This window comes from Neophocaena asiaeorientalis, unplaced genomic scaffold, assembly GCF_003031525.2.
Source record: "Neophocaena asiaeorientalis asiaeorientalis breed wild unplaced genomic scaffold, Neophocaena_asiaeorientalis_V1.1 scaffold188, whole genome shotgun sequence".
NCBI classification, from domain to species: Eukaryota; Metazoa; Chordata; class Mammalia; order Artiodactyla; family Phocoenidae; genus Neophocaena; species Neophocaena asiaeorientalis.
The window spans coordinates 3,275,142-3,292,947 of record NW_020174156.1 but is presented as its reverse complement, the minus strand read 5'-3'; the positions used below and the strand labels follow the sequence as shown (position 1 = coordinate 3,292,947).

The window sequence follows — 17,806 nt, the reverse complement described above, 5'->3', positions numbered from 1 at the left end:
AAGGACCACCTCCAGCCCATCCCTCCCAGCCCCACCCTACCTTGGCCCCTCACTGCCATACAGTCCCCAAACAGCAATTCTCTGTGCACCAGTGATAACCTGTCTCCTCCCTTCAGAGGGGAATAATGCCAGGCTCTTTCCCCTCTTCCACCACTAACGGCTAATACATACTGAATAATCACCATGGATCAGCCTAAGTTCTAAATGCTTTGCACACATTAAGTGATTTCATCCTCATTCCACACTTGTGAATTAAGTTCTATTACCCCTGTTTTACATGGAAGGAAACCAAGACACAAAGAGGGTAAGTCACTACCCAGGGGTCCACAGCTGACAGATGGCAGGGCTCGCCTGTCCCAAGAGCCTGGCTTCTAGCTGTGTGCCCTCGACAACCACACTGCCACATTGTACTGCCCTTTGCTGACAGCATGTGATTGATCCCTTAACCTCTCCCTTAACCTCTCATTGATCCCTTCACCTCTCCTCATTTTAAACTGAGGAACTGGATTACATCATCATCCAACCTGTTCCCACTCTGACACCTCATCCAGGTTTTAGGCACATCATCATCTCTATTAACTTAATGCAGAAACTCCCACTGTCATCATTTCAACACTGCAGCCTTCTCCTGTGTTCACGGAACACAGAAACAGACCTTTTTCCCCATTGGTGACACGGCCCTCTTGCCTTTCAAAAGAAAACAAATTAGAAGAAGGTGTTTTTGTTCTGCTTCATGGTGGAACTAGGTTGCACCAGAAGACCTGTGTCTATTTCTGCCTGAGCTGTTATGTCTCTGGGGCTTCAGAGAAGAGCCCTGTCCTTCCTCAGGCTGAGTTCTCTTCCCAGGGGAAAGGTAGGCAAAAGCACTGCTATCAGATGATCTTTTAAAAAATTCTATGGAGATGCTGGCTGCTTCTATTCATTCTGTAGTCACCACTTAGCACTGGTTTTACTATTAATATCCAAACACCAAGGGAACATGTGAGAAGAGATATAGTCAGACAGTCTATTTACAGAAGGTAAAAATGAAGAAACAAGATTTCATATAATTCAACTTTCCAAACAATACTTTATAAACAAAGATGAATACAGAAAGATTCATTTGAGTATACAACGGGTACTGATTCTGAGCTACCTAAGAGATCAATTGGTAATTCAGTCATTTAGCAAATATACACTGAGGGCCAATGATGCAAAGTTTACCAAGACTTTTGTGTCAGGAACAATGTTCATCACTGTACATAGATTATCTTATTTAATTCTTATAAGAAAATCTCTGAGCAACTATTATTCCCATTTTACAGATGGGGAAACAGGTGAGTGAGTAACTTACCTAGGACCATGCAGCATATAAGCTGGTAGAGCTAAGATTTAGGACAATAAAGACCAAACATCCCCATTTTGGACTGGGTTTTTTGTTGTTTGTTTGTTTGCTTGCTTTTTGCTCAGGGTTTTTGGGTTGGATAGATAAAGCCAAGATCTCCGCCTTCAAATTAACACCAAACTAACATTTCATAGATCCATGATCATCTATTCCAACTTTCCGCCCTGGCCACAGATCCACCTACCCTTGTCTAAGTCTAAGAGTGTTGATAACATTCTCTGAATTCTGTAGAAAAAAGAAAAACAAACTATAGAGCACTGAGATCTAACTTAGATGAGCATTGATCCATAGGAATTATGTCCACAATGTATTATTAAATGAAGAATGTTACAAAGCAATCTTGGAGCAGGGAAGTATACATCCACCCCAAAGTGTTAACAGTGCTTAACTCTTCTGAGTGGGATTACAGGTGTTTTTAGCCTTCTTTTTCTTTTTCTGTACTTTCACATTTATAATTCAAAGAATAAAATAAAATTGTTCTTGCAACAGGAAAAATTTTTCATTTTAAAAACTGTAAAACTAACTATAAAAAATATATTGACACAGCTGAGGATTCTCAAGGTTTTACGGCATAATGCTTTTGTGGCAATGCCATGATTTACCAAAAGGCAATGCTGACACACAGCCGATACTGTCTGGAGCACTTCCCCTGGCTCAAGGCTCCCCACTCCTGATGCCACCCATTCTTCTCAACCACCATCTTTGCACACAAATATGACGCATGGGCTCCCCAACAGACACCCAATTTCTGTTAGTAAGAAAGGCAGGAAAAACAGAAAGACTGCTTTGACCCTCTTTTCTCCCAATACATTTGCCCTCTTCTGTCCAGGATTTCTGGAAGCCAGACAACATTCACCACATTCACCCATCAAAATTATGCCCATGCTGGTAACCACAGAGGTCACTTCCTCATCTCCAAGATGTCTGAAGGCCTACTGGACCTTTTCTTTGGGCAAGTTACAAAGTTTTTTAGAAGCAAACTTTCCTAAGGACATTGAGATCTGTCTTCCAATGATCAGTCTAAATATTACCTTCCTCATATAATTTATAAATGCCACATGTAAGAACAAGGCAGTGAAAAGGACATCGTCAAACCACACCTGAACTGTCTTTCTCCTCCTTGTGCTCACCCCTCTGGTTCAACTGCAAAGAAAGGAACCAAAAAACAGAATTTCTTTCAAGGCTCTAGCGTCCCTTGTGAGCAAATCAGTCATAAATAGAATGCATCTCAAATTTAATTTACTGATGGCATGTATAAGAATGAGGTCACAATGTGATTTTGCAAAGAGTTAAATCATTTTGTCCATTTTCATTGCTAAAGCACCTCTTTGACCTGTATGCCCATTTAAAACTGTTTTTTTTAACTATTCTCCTTAATTACCTAGAGTAATTATTACAACTTAAATAAAAAGTAGAATATTGAACCATAATTTTTTTCTCATATTAGGCCAATCCTAAAAGAGAGCAAAATGATTTGTATATCACACAGAGAGAAAGCATACCTTTTAGGATTGCAATGAGATTTTAAAAAGAAAAAGAAAACCAGCATATATGCCCCTCCTAATTCTCCTCTGTATCTTCTTTGTTGGAGAAGGGGGTGAAAAGGAGCTGCTAGGCATCGATTCAAGATGCTCTCTGGCTCAGGAACAGGGCTGAGGGAATTAAAGCCACCAAAAGAAGGTCCAGGGTGCCACTGACACGATTTCCCCAGACATCCTCCCCAAACACTGTGTGAAGTTCCATCTTTTCCCAACCTGTTGTGTTTATTTCTATCTGCAGTTTTGGCTTCACCCAACATTGTGCGGAAACCGCATAATCTTCACGTACAGTTGCCAACTGTAGCTTCATCTTTATCTTGACTATTCCTTCAATAAAAGAAAAACATTAAAAGAATATACTTTTCCTGTTAAGCTTAACTATGAACATAACAGTTGATTATCTCACTTTCAGTAAGACCATTTCGGGTCTAAATATTATTTTATGAATGGCAGCAACCACAATATGGAAAGCATGACTGTCCTAAAGAACAGATTTACAAGTCAGAGATACAACACACAGAGTACTAACCCAGATGCCTGTAGGAGCCCAACAAGTAGTTTAAAGAGTGAGGCAAACCGAGGGGAAAATGACAGGAAGACACAGCACTGGGAGGAAGTAGAGTGTGCACTCCCACCCCCAGGTGACAGGTGATAGTGGCCAAGCGTGAACAAGAGACCTTCCTTCTTAGAAGTCTAAAGTTAAGATCAGATGAACAGAGAGTCTCCAAGGTCAGATGGGTGCTTTCAGATCAGTGATTGAATCTTCTGCCAGAAGGGGCCATACCCAGAAACTAGAGCCAAGCAAGTGCTGGGGAACCAACTCTGAAGACCAGTAAAAAATATCCAAAAGGGCTTCCCTAGTGGCGCAGTGGTTGGGAGTCCGCCTGCCGATGCAGGGGACACAGGTTCGTGCCCCGGTCTGGGAAGATCCCACATGCCGCGGAGCGGCTGGGCCCGTGAGCCATGGCCGCTGAGCCTGTGCGTCCGGAGCCTGTGCTCCGCAACGGGAGAGGCCGCAACAGTGGGAGGCCCTACCGCAAAAAAGAAAAAAAAAAAAAAAAATATCCAAAAACTTGCTATTTCTATCCTCAGAGAGGAGCATGTCATCGGATGAGTTCCAGGAAATATTCTGGGACAAGAGTATTTTGATATTTCTCAGACTGTTTACCACAATAGTGACTGCCTACACAGCTTGTGCTGAGGCCCAACTTGAAAGAGGGTCCAGCTTACCTTTTCTCAGGGAAGACACCAACTACAACTGCTTCAAAAAAAGGTAGCTGAAACATTGGGGAAACAGAGGGATTTCCAGTAAAAAAAAAAAAATTCATCTTACACAAATCTTTTTGATCCTGGAAAGGCTCAAATGGAAAAGGCTTCACATATCTGTATTGTGTAAATTCCTTGGTTTGCATTATTTATAAAACACTAAGTTAATGACAAATCTCTACTCCATTTCTGCTATGTACACACAGCCATCCTGCCACTAAACCATTTAGGGAGTTACTGGGAAGGAATGATCCAATTAGATCTTTCCCTTCTCATGTTATTAAGAACTGTGTCATCATTGCATAAGACCTGAAGTTGCAAAAACTGTTATTTCAAAAATGATGTTTGAGGTCTTTCCATGCACCAGGTCTTAGATGCTGGAAAACCAAGGATAGGTAAAGCAAAGTCCTTGTTCTTCATGGATTCCAGTCCAAGTGGATGACAATCATATACAAAACTAGCCAAATGACCATGCAAGAAAAAACATTATGAACAAAATTCTACGATATTATGGGCAAAGATGTCCCTAATTCTGCCTTGGAGATGAGAAAGGGACATTTGAGCTAGGCTTTAAATGACTGTGAAATATGGGAAGGGTTGTTCCAGAACATGACACCTTGTCTAGAATTTCATACTCATAAAACCCAGTAACTGGTACTAAGTGATTACCAAGTAAAATTTTTATTTGGTTTGTTTTCATCTTAGGTTTTCTTTTTGTATTCTTGTATTTTGGCTTTATTTTCTATGAAGAGCACCTGAGAAATTTATAAATTCTCTTTACTAAGTCCCATATTGCCCTTGAGTTTAGTTGGGGTCAAATTATAAATGTTTCTCATCTCTTTCCCTAGCTACTAACTTTCTTTAAATAGGATCCCATAAAGTGGCACAATGTTGTTTAATAACAAACTCAATGCATAAGATTCCTGAAGTGTTTGAAAAATATAAAAGCTTTATGACAATACATATCAAATGATACAGAATATGGACAGTCCTGGAACATTAGCAGGATTGGCTAGAAATAAACACATCGTAAATTAACCTCAGTTTTATACAAGTGGAAATGACGATTATATTGAAAGAGAGGAAGATTTTCAAAACCAATAGTTTTTATGTTATTAGATTGATGTCCCAATACCATGAATGGCTCATTGTCATTTGATGATTGTGTCAGCCTATTTAATTCTTGAGACCTTAATTACGGTGCTTCCCAGGAGATAAACTATGGGTGAAAAAAATCATACCTTTTTATAATACAACAAACTAACCAAAAAAAAAGATTCTGTAAAAAAATGAGAAAACACGTCATGTATTTTCAGATTTATCATGCCACATGCCTTCAAGATAATTATCATTTGTCATTTTGGTTTACACATGAAAAAAGTCTGATAAAAGATAGGCAAAATTAAATCAAATGCTTTTAGCAGACACTTAATGAATTCCCCCTACTAATGTTTACATTGCTAGGCTATCTATTTGTACATCATCTGTCATTTGTTTCCAAAGGGTTCTATTTTTCCATATGATACTTACAGTGCATTATGAATCAGCTAATTATACAATAACCTTTACCAGAAGCAAAGCCAGAATTACATGGATTTCAGGGCAGTTATTTCTAATCCTCATTTTAAGTTACATTTGTCTCTTAAATCACAAGAAGAAAGAGGCAGTTGGTAAACAAGCCACCTACAGCTAAAGCCAATTGATTTGTTTTGTTGGACAATAATAGTTAATAAAAGCTGTAAAGCAAAAGATTTATAATAAATTAAATCCTTGTATAAACATTATTTCTTCCCTAGTTAACGATACAAGTTGGCCCAGACTTACTGTCTTTACCTGGTGAATTTCTTATGATACAGAGAAATAATCTCTAATGGGCTCCAAAATGCTCTTCATGGAAAGGGACAGATAGGTAGATGTGAATAAATAATTCACCATTTCAACACTTATCCTTGTGCAAATGTGTTCAAAATCTTAACTTTTTTTCTATTTTGTATTGAATGCAAGGTGTCCAATAATTGTCTCTGTGATAGAAAATATTCTGCTTTGACTTATTCTGTGATCTTTGGCAAAATACGTTGAATAATGAAATGTCTCCCCACTCCTTTCCTCTTCCTAGCCGCTCTGTCCCTGTTCTCTACCTGCTACTATTTCAGTACATACGTAGCACATTTATGATTACCAGAACATCAATGAATGTTGGGCAATTGATGTCTAAAAGGCAGGGGGTGGGGTAGGTGGAATGACTCCCTTCTCCCCATCACTTGTTAGCGTATGGGGAAAAAAGATATTCTCTGTAATTTTTGGCCATGTGGGTTAGCCCACACATTGGTTTGTGAACTGATTGTTCCCATCAGATGAGTCAGAGAGGGGAATGTTAATGTATTTGAGGGGATATCTGTCAATGTAGTTCCAAAAAAAAAAAAAGGTGTAGCATTCTTTACCACCCAGCTCCATGACAAGGAAAGCTCATCCTGTGATCTTCCTCAGGTGATTGATTCTCTAGGGCCAATCAGCATCTCTCTACCATCCGGCTGTATCATACAACACAATCTGTATGTGAGTACTAATAATTGAAAGTGTGCTGAGCCGAATACAAACATGTACATGTTCTGATACAGTTTCAAGACCTTCCTAGCTATGGACGTGGTGAGATTTACTTTCAGGCGTTTGCTGATTTTTCTTTACCTATGTTTCCATCCTATATCCTTCACCAACTCACCTCTTTAAGCAAAGAGCATGAATTGACAATGAACCACTCACAGACTTCATAAACTCCAAAGTCATGGAAAAGAAACCCCTTTTTCTAAGTCCCTCCTAGATCCTTCATTTCAGTTTTTTTCCTGATTCAAGGAGAAAAAAAAACATGTATTTTCTACATACTAAGCAACCAGACTGTCACCTATTTTATCTAATAAATGCTGATGTATTCTTCAGCGATGAAGAAAAGTGTTAGGTAGAAAGAAGCAAAGGCCAAATCTCTGGGCTTCCAAGGATTTGAAAATAGCCTGAGAAAACATAGTCCCTTTCCCCCTTCATTGGGTAAACCACCAGAGGTCACTCCCCAAGAAGGGGTTACAAACACCCCCACCTCCCTGCTCAGCCTTCTCATTGAAATTCCTTCATTCTTATCTCTCCACAACACCCTCCCCAACTCCTAACAAGCCCTTTGGGTCCCTGTTTGGAATTTGCCTTTTTTTTGAGATGCCTTCACCAATCCCCCCACCAAGTTAAGCACTCTGACTTCTTATAGCACTTAATGAAAATCTTACTGACCTCCAAAGTCTGTTCTATTTTCTATACACTGACCAATAACCATTCAAATTAATAACTTTTTAAAGAAAATTTTTAAGTTAGAGAACCAGGTTGCAAAGTCAAGTCTTGCTGACCTTGGACCTGCTCTCCTCTAGTCCCTTCTTTATTGAACTGTCAGGTTGCCTTAATTTACCCATTTCCAAATTCTGGGCATTACCCCCACTGCCTCCTACACTGACCAGCCTGGAATCCCCTGCTAATTTAAACCTCAGACCAGAATTTTTTAACAGCCTGAAGGAAATTAAAGAATCTTAGGCTGACGGATTCTAGATTCCACGTCAAGTCAGTCTTACTGTTGATGCAGGTAGGCCTCTATGCTTGTTTTACCTCTTATAACTAAGCCCTGATGTCACCAACCACTTTAGGATCTGGGCCTCATTCCCCATTGCTGAGTCCCTGTCTTAGGCACAGTTCCTTTTGAACTGGAGTCTTGCTGGTTGTCTTCACAACAGATCCCTGCTCCCTGCTGCCTCTCTGTCAGACCTCTTGGGCCTCAACACCTGCCCTCTTCCCCCTCCACTTACTGTTATCTGCCTCTTTCCCAATTATAAGCCTATGCCAGTCCCTAACTTGTTCTGACTGGTCATCTAATCTCCAGATCCAGGCCCTTCTCCTTCCCCATCCCTGGTCTAGCCGATCTTATCTCTGTTCTCATACCTGACAGACATGAAAACACAGATGAGGTTAAGTTTCTTTTGCCAACTGCTCATGTGGACATTAGGTAGTCACACAAGTAAAAATAGAGATATCACTTGGAAATTCATCTCTTCTCATTGGAAATACACTGAAATAACAAGAACTTAGTCCACATTAGCAGGCATTCCCAAATTCCACAATGGGAAAGAATACTGTTTTAGGAATTAGAAAATACAACCTATTTACTAAATGTCCATCGTCAACAGAATGCATGCCTTTGCTTCTCATCCTGAAGCTAAAATGACAGGGCTTAACCTGATGATTTCTACAGTCTTTTCCAATTCTAAAATGCTAGGACCCCCAAAGGGATCGACTTTATAGTCGCTAGTGTGTACATGCATATGTGTGTGTGTATTTGTTTATATGTTTATATCTCTCTGTATTTTCCCTGACAAGAAAAACAACCATTTAGTAATGATGTGGTTTGCTAACGAACCAGAGACAGTTCACCAGAAGCTTTTAGTTTGAGAAATTCCTGTAACTGGTGGCCAAAACCAATGCTATGTACAAAACAAAAGAAATGAGGATAGTGCCTCTCACTGCAGCCCACTGACCTATGGCCTGGCTCAGGCCTGGACCTCTAGAAAGGGGAACAGTTTGGGGCCTGCTGGGACAGCACAAGCTGCATCACACCAGCTCATGGTGCAGCTGATCCAAGCCTACCCAGCAGCAGTTTGGCTGCCCCCCAACCAGATTATAAATTCCTCAAGGGCAATATAAATATCCTTTATATTTTTCCTGTATCCATATGGTGCAGGAGAAAAAAAAAAAAAAAAGATTTTTGGGCTAGCAGCCCAGCCAGAAGCTGAAGAATGTTATCCGCCTCCATCCCCAGCCAGCCTCCTCCCTTCTAATCACAAGAGGAAGACATTCAGGAATAGTTTTTAAGAAGTGCCTCCCTCCTTCCTGCTGAAGAAGCTATGTAAGTAGTTCATGTGCTCCCACACTTGAAGGGGAGACTCAAGTCCATTGATGTATCTATGAGATATTCCTGCATCAAAAGGATAAGAGGCCAGCCACAGAGTTCCATTGTGTTCACGTCCCATTTCAGTGATCTGCTGAGCTGGTAGCACCCCCTCTCCCCTATATAGTACTGACTTAACTGGAGAGCCAGACCAGAGATAGACCCTGCTCAGGCACCAGCTGTGTGGCTGGAATCTATGTGACTACAAACACCCCAGCCAGAATCAACGAGGCCCTATCTGGACACATGCATTGATGCAGCGAGGCTGTCCAGGGTCGACTCTGCCAAAGTATTTCCCCGGTGGCATCTGAGGTCCAGTCAGGACTTTGGGAAAAAGAAAAAAAATTTACTGACAGATGAAAACACTGAATATGATTTCCAAGTACCCTCAAAACATAATTTGGTCTACTCTCTAGCACTTTCTAATGAGTAACACCCAGTTAGATGAATTACTTGTCACTAAGCAATTGTTAAATTCTTCTAGTTTCCTTTGACTAGACTAGAAACAATTTCAACTTACATTCTATATAGTTCTCTTTCTTTGTAATTTATTGTTGCCATTATCATCACCATTAATATTGTTATCACTACTAAAGTAATACATGCTAATGGTAAAAAAAAATGCAAACAATATAAGGAGATAAAGTTAAAAGCAACATTTTCTTATTCTTTCCTATCCTTTCCCCAGCCCCAGCTTGACCTTCCCTGATCTGCTTCCTAGAGGAAATCACTATCAGTAGGTTTGTGGAAACTTCAAAAATGTTCCCTATATCACTTAAAAATATATATGCATAGAAAAATATTACACACATAAATGCATACAATCAATCACACACGTATTCATACACACATATACACAAACTTATATACATATTTTCACAAATTGATCATAGTATACCATCTGCAACATGTTTTCAACTGAGATGTCTGACATTTATATGAAAACATTTTTTTTTTGCTGTTATCTTGTTTTTTTTAATTGAAGTATAGTTGATTTACAAGTTTTGTTAGTTTCAGGTGTACAGCAAAGTGATTCAGTTATACATATATACATATATATGTGTGTATATATATACACATATATATGTATATGTATATATATACACATTATATATATTTCTTTTTCAGATTATTTTCCATTATAGGTTATTACAAGATATTGAATATAATTCCCTATGCTATACAGTAGGTCCTTGTTTTTTATCTATTTTATATATAGTAGTGTGTATCTGCTAATCCCAAATTCCTAATTTATTCCTCCTCTGCCCCCCCCAACCTTTCCCTTTTGGCAACCATAAATTTGTTTTCTGTGCCTGTGAGTCTGTTACTATTTTGTAAATAAGTTCATTTGTATCATTTTTTAAGATTCCACATATAAGTGATATCATATATTTGTGTTTGACTTGTTTCACTTAGTATGATAATCTCTAGGTCCATCTATGTTGCTGTAAATGGTATTATTTCATTTTTTTATGCCTGAGTAATATTTCATTGTGTGTGTCTGTGTGTGTATATATATACACACACACACACACACACACACACATATATAATATATATATATATACACACACGCACACATATATATATATATATAGCATATCTTCTTTATTCATCTGTCAATAGACATTTAGTTTGTTTCCAAGTCTTGGCTATTGTAAATAGTGCTGCTATTAACACTAAGGTGCATGTATCTTTCCAAGTTAGAGTTCTCTCTGGGTATATGCCCAGGAGTGGGATTGCTCAATCATATGGTAGCTCTAGTTTTAGTTTTTTGAGGAACCTCCACACTGTTCTCCATAGTGGCCGTACCAATTACATTCCCACCAACAGTGTAAGAGGGTTCCCATTTCTTACACCCGCTCCAGCATTGATTATTTATAGACTTTTTGATGATGGCCATTCTGACTGGTATGAGGTGATACCTCATTGTAGTCTTGATTTGCATTTCTCTAATAATTAGTGATGTTGAGCATCTTTTCATGTGTCTGTTGGCCAACTGTATGTTTTCTTTGGAGAAATTTAGGTCTATTTAGCTCTTCTGTCCATTTTTTGATTGGGTTTTTTATTCATATATATATATTGAGTTTTATGCGCTGCTTGTATATTTTGGAAACTAAGCCCATGTTGGTCACATTGTTTACAAATATTTCCTCCCAGTTCACAGGTTATCTTTTCATTTTGTTTATCATATATATCTTCTTTTAAATGACTGCATGGTATTCTCTATACAACTGTATCATACTGTATTCTGTGTTTCTCTCTTTCCATCATCTTTTCTTTGGAGTCCAAGTTTATCATGGTTTACTCCTGAATTTATTTAAGCTCAGTTTCCAATGCATATATCTGACTGCTCTAGTTGTTCCTACCACTACCATTGCTCTTTACTGGTTATACTTTTGTATATTCAGTCTATCTTTGTCTTTCTGACTTCGCACTTCACGCATTGCTTTACACAGCTGAAAGGGCCCTCCTTACTGTCCTCCCAGGGAAACTCATGTCTCCTCTGATTGTCTCCTGTACTTCATGCATTCATCCCCCTGTGCCAGGCTCTGCCTCCAGAGACATGCACCATCACTTGGCTTTGCTGACCATGCTCCCTTCCCATGATGCTCTTTGTTTGGATTCTCCAGGCTGCATTTCATTTTTGACCATCTATCCCTAAAGGATAGGCAGTAGGCCGTGGGCATTCTCTAGGGACTGCACCCTAACTGCATTGCTACAAAGTCAGAGACCTCACTGGTTATAATATTCTAGTTCAATTGACCATAACTGCTGGACCCAGAATGGCCTCATACTATTTCTCTCAAAGTCTCTGCCTCCCAGGTGTCATCACGTTCCAGAGGAACTTTATTCATTTTGTCCTAAGTTTCCAAGAAGGAAGAATTTCTGAGCTAAGAGTTACTAAGGAGGTTCTCACCCTACCCCACCCCTCCTTGTGCAGAAATCTAGGTCTGTGAAAAACATTATTCTTATGCCACATTCTTGGGACAAAGAACAAAATAAATTACACTAACACAGAAAGTATAATTCCCCTTTGAACTGCTGCTATCCCACCAGAAAGGTCTCCTTAGGATCTTAAATTTTGTTAACACCTTCCCACAGCATCATATTTGGATGATACCAGCCCCAAACACATTAACATTATTTAAATAGCAGATAGCAATATGAATAGGCTTCCTTGTTTCCTAGGCAGTTGGTGGTAGAAGAATTGAGTGCAAAATGCCTCTTCTAAACATACATTGTAGCTCTGCAGCATATCATAATGACCTCACAAAAAAAGCATGCAAAATTTCCAAAAAGATGTCAATCACATGGGGGGAAAGAAAACAATTATTAAAGCTCCCAACTAGCCAAGCAATTCTTTCCCTCTTCTTTAAAGGCCCAAGACTTTTTTCCCTGAGTGGGGGGTGCCCCTCATACAGACATAGCCTGATGGCTGCAAGGTTCCAGCTGTTTAAGTGAAGCCAGCCAGTATCTATCAGGATGTTAGATGATTGCCAGGAAAACCCTGCGACAAGCAGCTCATTTTTCATCTAAGTATTCGATTGAAATTTTATCTCCCTCACCCATGCAGTTTAATTTAATCGATAGAACATTACACTATGTCACATTTAGTATTAAAAATAAATGATACAGACCAGATATTTGAAAACTGGGCATTTGTTTTTGCAGGCATTTTTAACTTTCCAGTGGCAAACATGCCAACTTGCAGTGCTGGAAAAGCCAAACACGGAAAACCATCACTTCAGATTAAGCAGTTGTCGCTTTACATTTGCTGGGGTTTTGGTCCCATACTTTCCTCAGATTTCCAGTCCCTTCAACTCAAAGTTCTCATTAGTGACAGAGAAATGAAAATGCTTAACAGCACAGCTTTCTACATTTATGGATTACTGTTAGGAGTCAAACATGACAGATGTCTTGGGTAGAAAAGAAATATTTGCAGCTGATTATATCACCACTGTTCATTCAAGTAAACTGAAGTGGCATCACAGTTTAGAATTTCAAAACAGAGTAGTTATTTCAATATATTAGTGGACTTCTGGGTGATGATTTGTTGTCAGAAGTAATAACCCCAAAGCATAAATCTAAATATAAGCTAAATCCATGGTTGCACAATGTTCTCACCACCACACCCCACCCCTCTGCCCTGACAATATTTTCATTTGAGATAGAGGCAGAGAATTTCTGGGCTGGAGGGACTCTTAGAGATCATTTTAAACATACTGTTAAGTCCTCCTTTTTTAAAACAGAGGGGAAACTTGAGACCCCTGAGCCTCAATGCCATGCTCAAAGTCACCCAGTGGGTGGCAACGCCAAAACTCTAAGCCAGCTCTGACTGATTCTGAAAAGTCATCTCTCCCTTGTCTCCAGAACAACATCAACATTCCACCTGCTCATGAATCCTGATCCAACTTATACTTTCAGCTCAAGTGTGGGCTTCTAAAACCTCCTCTCCCAGGCTTAAAATCCTTTCATATGTTTCCAGTCTTCCTCCTGACTTCTCAGTATTTGGCATAACATGTCTTTTCTTTGGTTCCTCAGTTCTGGCCCAGACTGTTCTCTGAACTGACTCAGCATCTCTTCCTTGGGCTCCGAGATGGCCATTACAATGGTCACCACCTGGCCTGTTTAGGTTCTAGACTTCCCAGAGGTGTCCCCTGTCTTCTCCTTCTCCCCCAAACCTCTCTTCCCCTGCTACATCAGCCCTTGACTAGAAAACCCTTCTTCTTTGTTGCCAGTAGCTATACCAGCAGCAGATTTTAAGCTGACCCCTGTTACCCCCAGATACACTCATGGGTTCCAGCAATGCTCAGCCTTTGTGGGTGATTTCAGTGATACAGCATTTTGTCATCTTGATTTTTATGTGGTTTTTAGACCTTTAAATTGACAATTTTTTACATGTATATATAACAACACCTGGTGATAGCAAGCATTCAGAGAAAGGGAAATTGTCATATGCTACTGATAAAAATGTAAGTTATTATAATTTTGTAATGCAATCCAAATACCTTTAAAATGCATGTACCCCCCAGCATTACCCTGATAACAAAACCAGACAAGGATGTCACAAGAAAAGAAAATTACAGGCCAATATCCCTGTTGAACAAAGATGCAAAAATCCTCAACAAAATATTCAATATTAGCAAACTGAATTCAACAATACATTAAAAGGATCATACTTCATGACCAAGTGTGACTGATTCCAGGGATCCAAGGATGGTTCAATACCCACAAATCAGTCAACATGATGTACCACACACTGACAAAATGTAGGATAAAAATCATATGATCATCTCAATAGATGCAGGAAAAGCATATGACAAAATTCATCATCCATTTATGATAAAAACTCTCAACAAAGTGGGATAGAGGGAATGTATTTCAACATAATAAAGGCCACATATGATAAACCCAATGCTAACATCATACTCATCAGTAAAAAGCTGAAGCCTTTCCCCTAAGATCAGGAACAAGACAAGGATGCCCACTCTTGCAACTTCCATTCAACATAGTAAGTCCTAGCCAGAATATTCAGACAAAAGGAACGAAGGAACGAAGGAAGGAAGGGAGGAAGAAATGGCATTGAAATTGGAAAGGAAGTAGTAAAACTATCACGATTTGCAGATGACATGATATTATATATATAGAAAACCTTAAAGACTCCATCAAAAAACTTTTAGAATAAATAAATTCAGTAAAGTTGCAGGATACAAATCAATACACAGAAATCTGTTGCATTTCTATAAACTAATAACAAACTCTCAGAAAGAGAAATAAAGAAAACAATCCCATGTACAATTGCATCAAAAAGAATAAAATACCTAGGAATAAATTTAACCAAGGAGGTGAAAGATCTGTATACTGAAAACTATGACATTAACAAAAGAAACTGAAGAGGCCATAAATAAATGGAAAGATATTCTGTCCTCATAGATTGGAAGAATCAATATTGTTAAAATGATCCATACTACCTAAAGTACTCTACAGATTCAATTTGATCCCTATCAAAATTCCAATGGCATTTTTCAAAGGAATAGAACAAGTAATTCTAAAATTTGTATGGAACCACAAAAAAACCCCAAAGAGCCAAAGCAATCTTAAGAAGAAAATATCTGGAGACATTATGCACCCTGATTTCAAACTGTATTACAAAGCTATATTATGGTACTTATTACAAAACATTATGGTACTGGCATAAAAACAACAAAGGAGGCAAGAACATACTATGGGGAAAGGACAGTCTCTTCAATAAATGGTGCTGGAAAAACTGGACAGCCACATGTAAAAGAATGAAACTCAACCACTATCTTATACATTTTATTATAAACAAAAAATAACTCAAAATAAATAAAAGATTTGAATGTAAGACCTGAAATCATAAGTCTCCTAGAAGAAAACAAACAGTAAGCTCCTGATGCTGGACTTGGCAATGATTTTTTAAATCTGACACCAAAAGCAAAAAAAAAAAAAGCAAAAATAAATAAGTAGGACTATATCTAAATAAAAAGCTTCTGCACAGCAAAGGAAACATCAACGAAATGAAAAGGCAACCTACTGAATAGGATAATATATTTGCAAATCTGATAAGAGGTTAATCTCCAAATATATAAAGAACTCATAAAACTCAAAGCTAAAAAAACAAACAATCCAATTTAAAAATGGGCAAAAGACCTGAATAGCCATTTTTCCAAAGACGACACACAGATTGCCAACAGGGTCATAAAAAGATGCTCAACATTATTAACCATCAGCAATGGAAACCAAAACCACAATGGGATAGTGCCTGACATGCATAGTGTTAGAATAGCTATGACCAAAAAGACAAGAAATAGCAAGCATTGGCAAGGAGGTGGAGAAAAGGGAATGTTTATGCACTGTTGATGGGAATGTTAATAGGAATGCAGCCATTATAGAAAACAGGATGGAGGTTCCTCAAAAAATTAGTAATAGAACTATCCTATGTATTCCAGCAATCCCACTCCGGGGTATTTATCTGCAATTTGGGTATTTTTGTCTGCAATTCCACTACCAAGAATTTATCCTAAGGAAGTCACTAGGGATGCACATAGAGTGCTCACTGTAGTAGTCTTTATCCATGGGAAATATTGGAACTCACTTCAATTTCCAAAAATAGAAGAATGGTCACGTAAGTTATAGTACATTCATACAAAGGAACTCAATAATCATTAAGAACACTGTAAGTAGAAGAGTATGTGGTATGGAAAAATATTCACAATATAATGGCATTTTAAGCAGCTTATAAGAGAGTATGTATTATATAATGTTATTTTTTCTTTTTCTTTTTCTTTTCAATTTACAGTCACAAACCTGGAATAAAGCTTGGCAGGATACATATCGATGTTTACATTGATATGAGTATAGGACAGTAAGTCATAGGACAGTAAGTTATTTTATTCTTTTTATCTACATTTTCCAAATTTTCTATGGTAAGCCCTTTCCTTTATAAGTAAATTATAACCTATATCAAAAGGTTGCTCTGGAACGTTCACTTATTGATACCAACTATGTGTTAAGCACTGCTAGGCACTCCCACATATTTATAATTTATACAAATATAAATAAAACAAAAGTCTCTGATCTCAAGCAGCTCACAATCCAATAGGAGAAAGATAAAAAACAGAGTTAGTGTTCAACATGGTAAGTGCTTCTGGAGCACAGAGGAGGGCATAACTAACTCCAAAGGACAAGGTGGGTGTTAGGAAAAGCTGAACAGAGATGAGTCAGTGAGCAGAGGCTTACAGGGTTACTCAGGCAATAGCATCCAGGCAGAACATTCCCCTCTGACATCAGCACTTCCTGAAATACTTTTATCAGCATGTTTAAGTTGACCATTTCATGAAAATAAAGGGGGAAAATACTGTTTTCTGTGATGACTAGAGATATTCCTAGCATCACACTCATAGATTACAACCCTCAGCCCCTTGAGTGATTGAAAGAACCATCAGAGAAACCCCAACTCCAATTCACAAGGCTCAGTGGAGATGACCAGCCTCTCAACTAACTTCACGTCTCTGGGACTATTTGGAGAAGACCTCAAAGCAATCCCCATGTCACCACCCGATTCCCCGTCCCTCTCACCTCTGCCTTGTTAGGACCACAGCACACTATCACAGCACACAATTGCCTCGAATCTTCCAACAGCCTACAATTACCTATCTAGCTGTTTGCTCTGCTTTTTGTGAGGGGAGGCAGTAAAGAAGACAGGCAAGAAAGCCCCCCTATTAGAACTCTTCATGCTAATTTTGTAACTGTTTGAACAAACATATGTGTATCATGTCGCAAGAGAAGAAAAGGCAGAGAACAGAAATTGCTGCTCCCCCTCAACTTCACAGAAAAAAACACTCAAACTGGGACTTTCTTTCCTCCTAAGTAAGCCAGCGCTCTTTCAAAGCACCATCCTCCCCCCACCCCCAAGATGGTCCCAGATGCCATCATGTTGTTTTAGAATGAAGGCTGAGACTATCCCTGACCATGCCACTAGAGTCCTCTTAGCTTCATCAGGGCCAAGGGTCAAGGCACTTCAGCCACATTTTGGGCACAGCCAAGTAACCAGACACATCTCCAGAAGGCCCTCATTGAGTGACAAAGAGCATCATAACAGTCCTGTGTGTGCACACCCTC

At 38.9% G+C, this 17,806-nt stretch overlaps 1 long non-coding RNA gene across 1 annotated transcript in view; it reads right to left on the bottom strand.

Moving 5' to 3' along the window:
• LOC112406360 (uncharacterized) overlaps nucleotides 1-17,352 on the bottom strand; it is a 223,409-nt gene extending 206,057 nt beyond the window's left edge. The window contains exon 1 of the long non-coding RNA XR_003004542.1: nucleotides 17,264-17,352. This is a non-coding gene — a long non-coding RNA (uncharacterized LOC112406360). The remainder of the gene's footprint in view (nucleotides 1-17,263) is intronic.
• Between the last annotated feature and the right edge of the window lie 454 nt (nucleotides 17,353-17,806).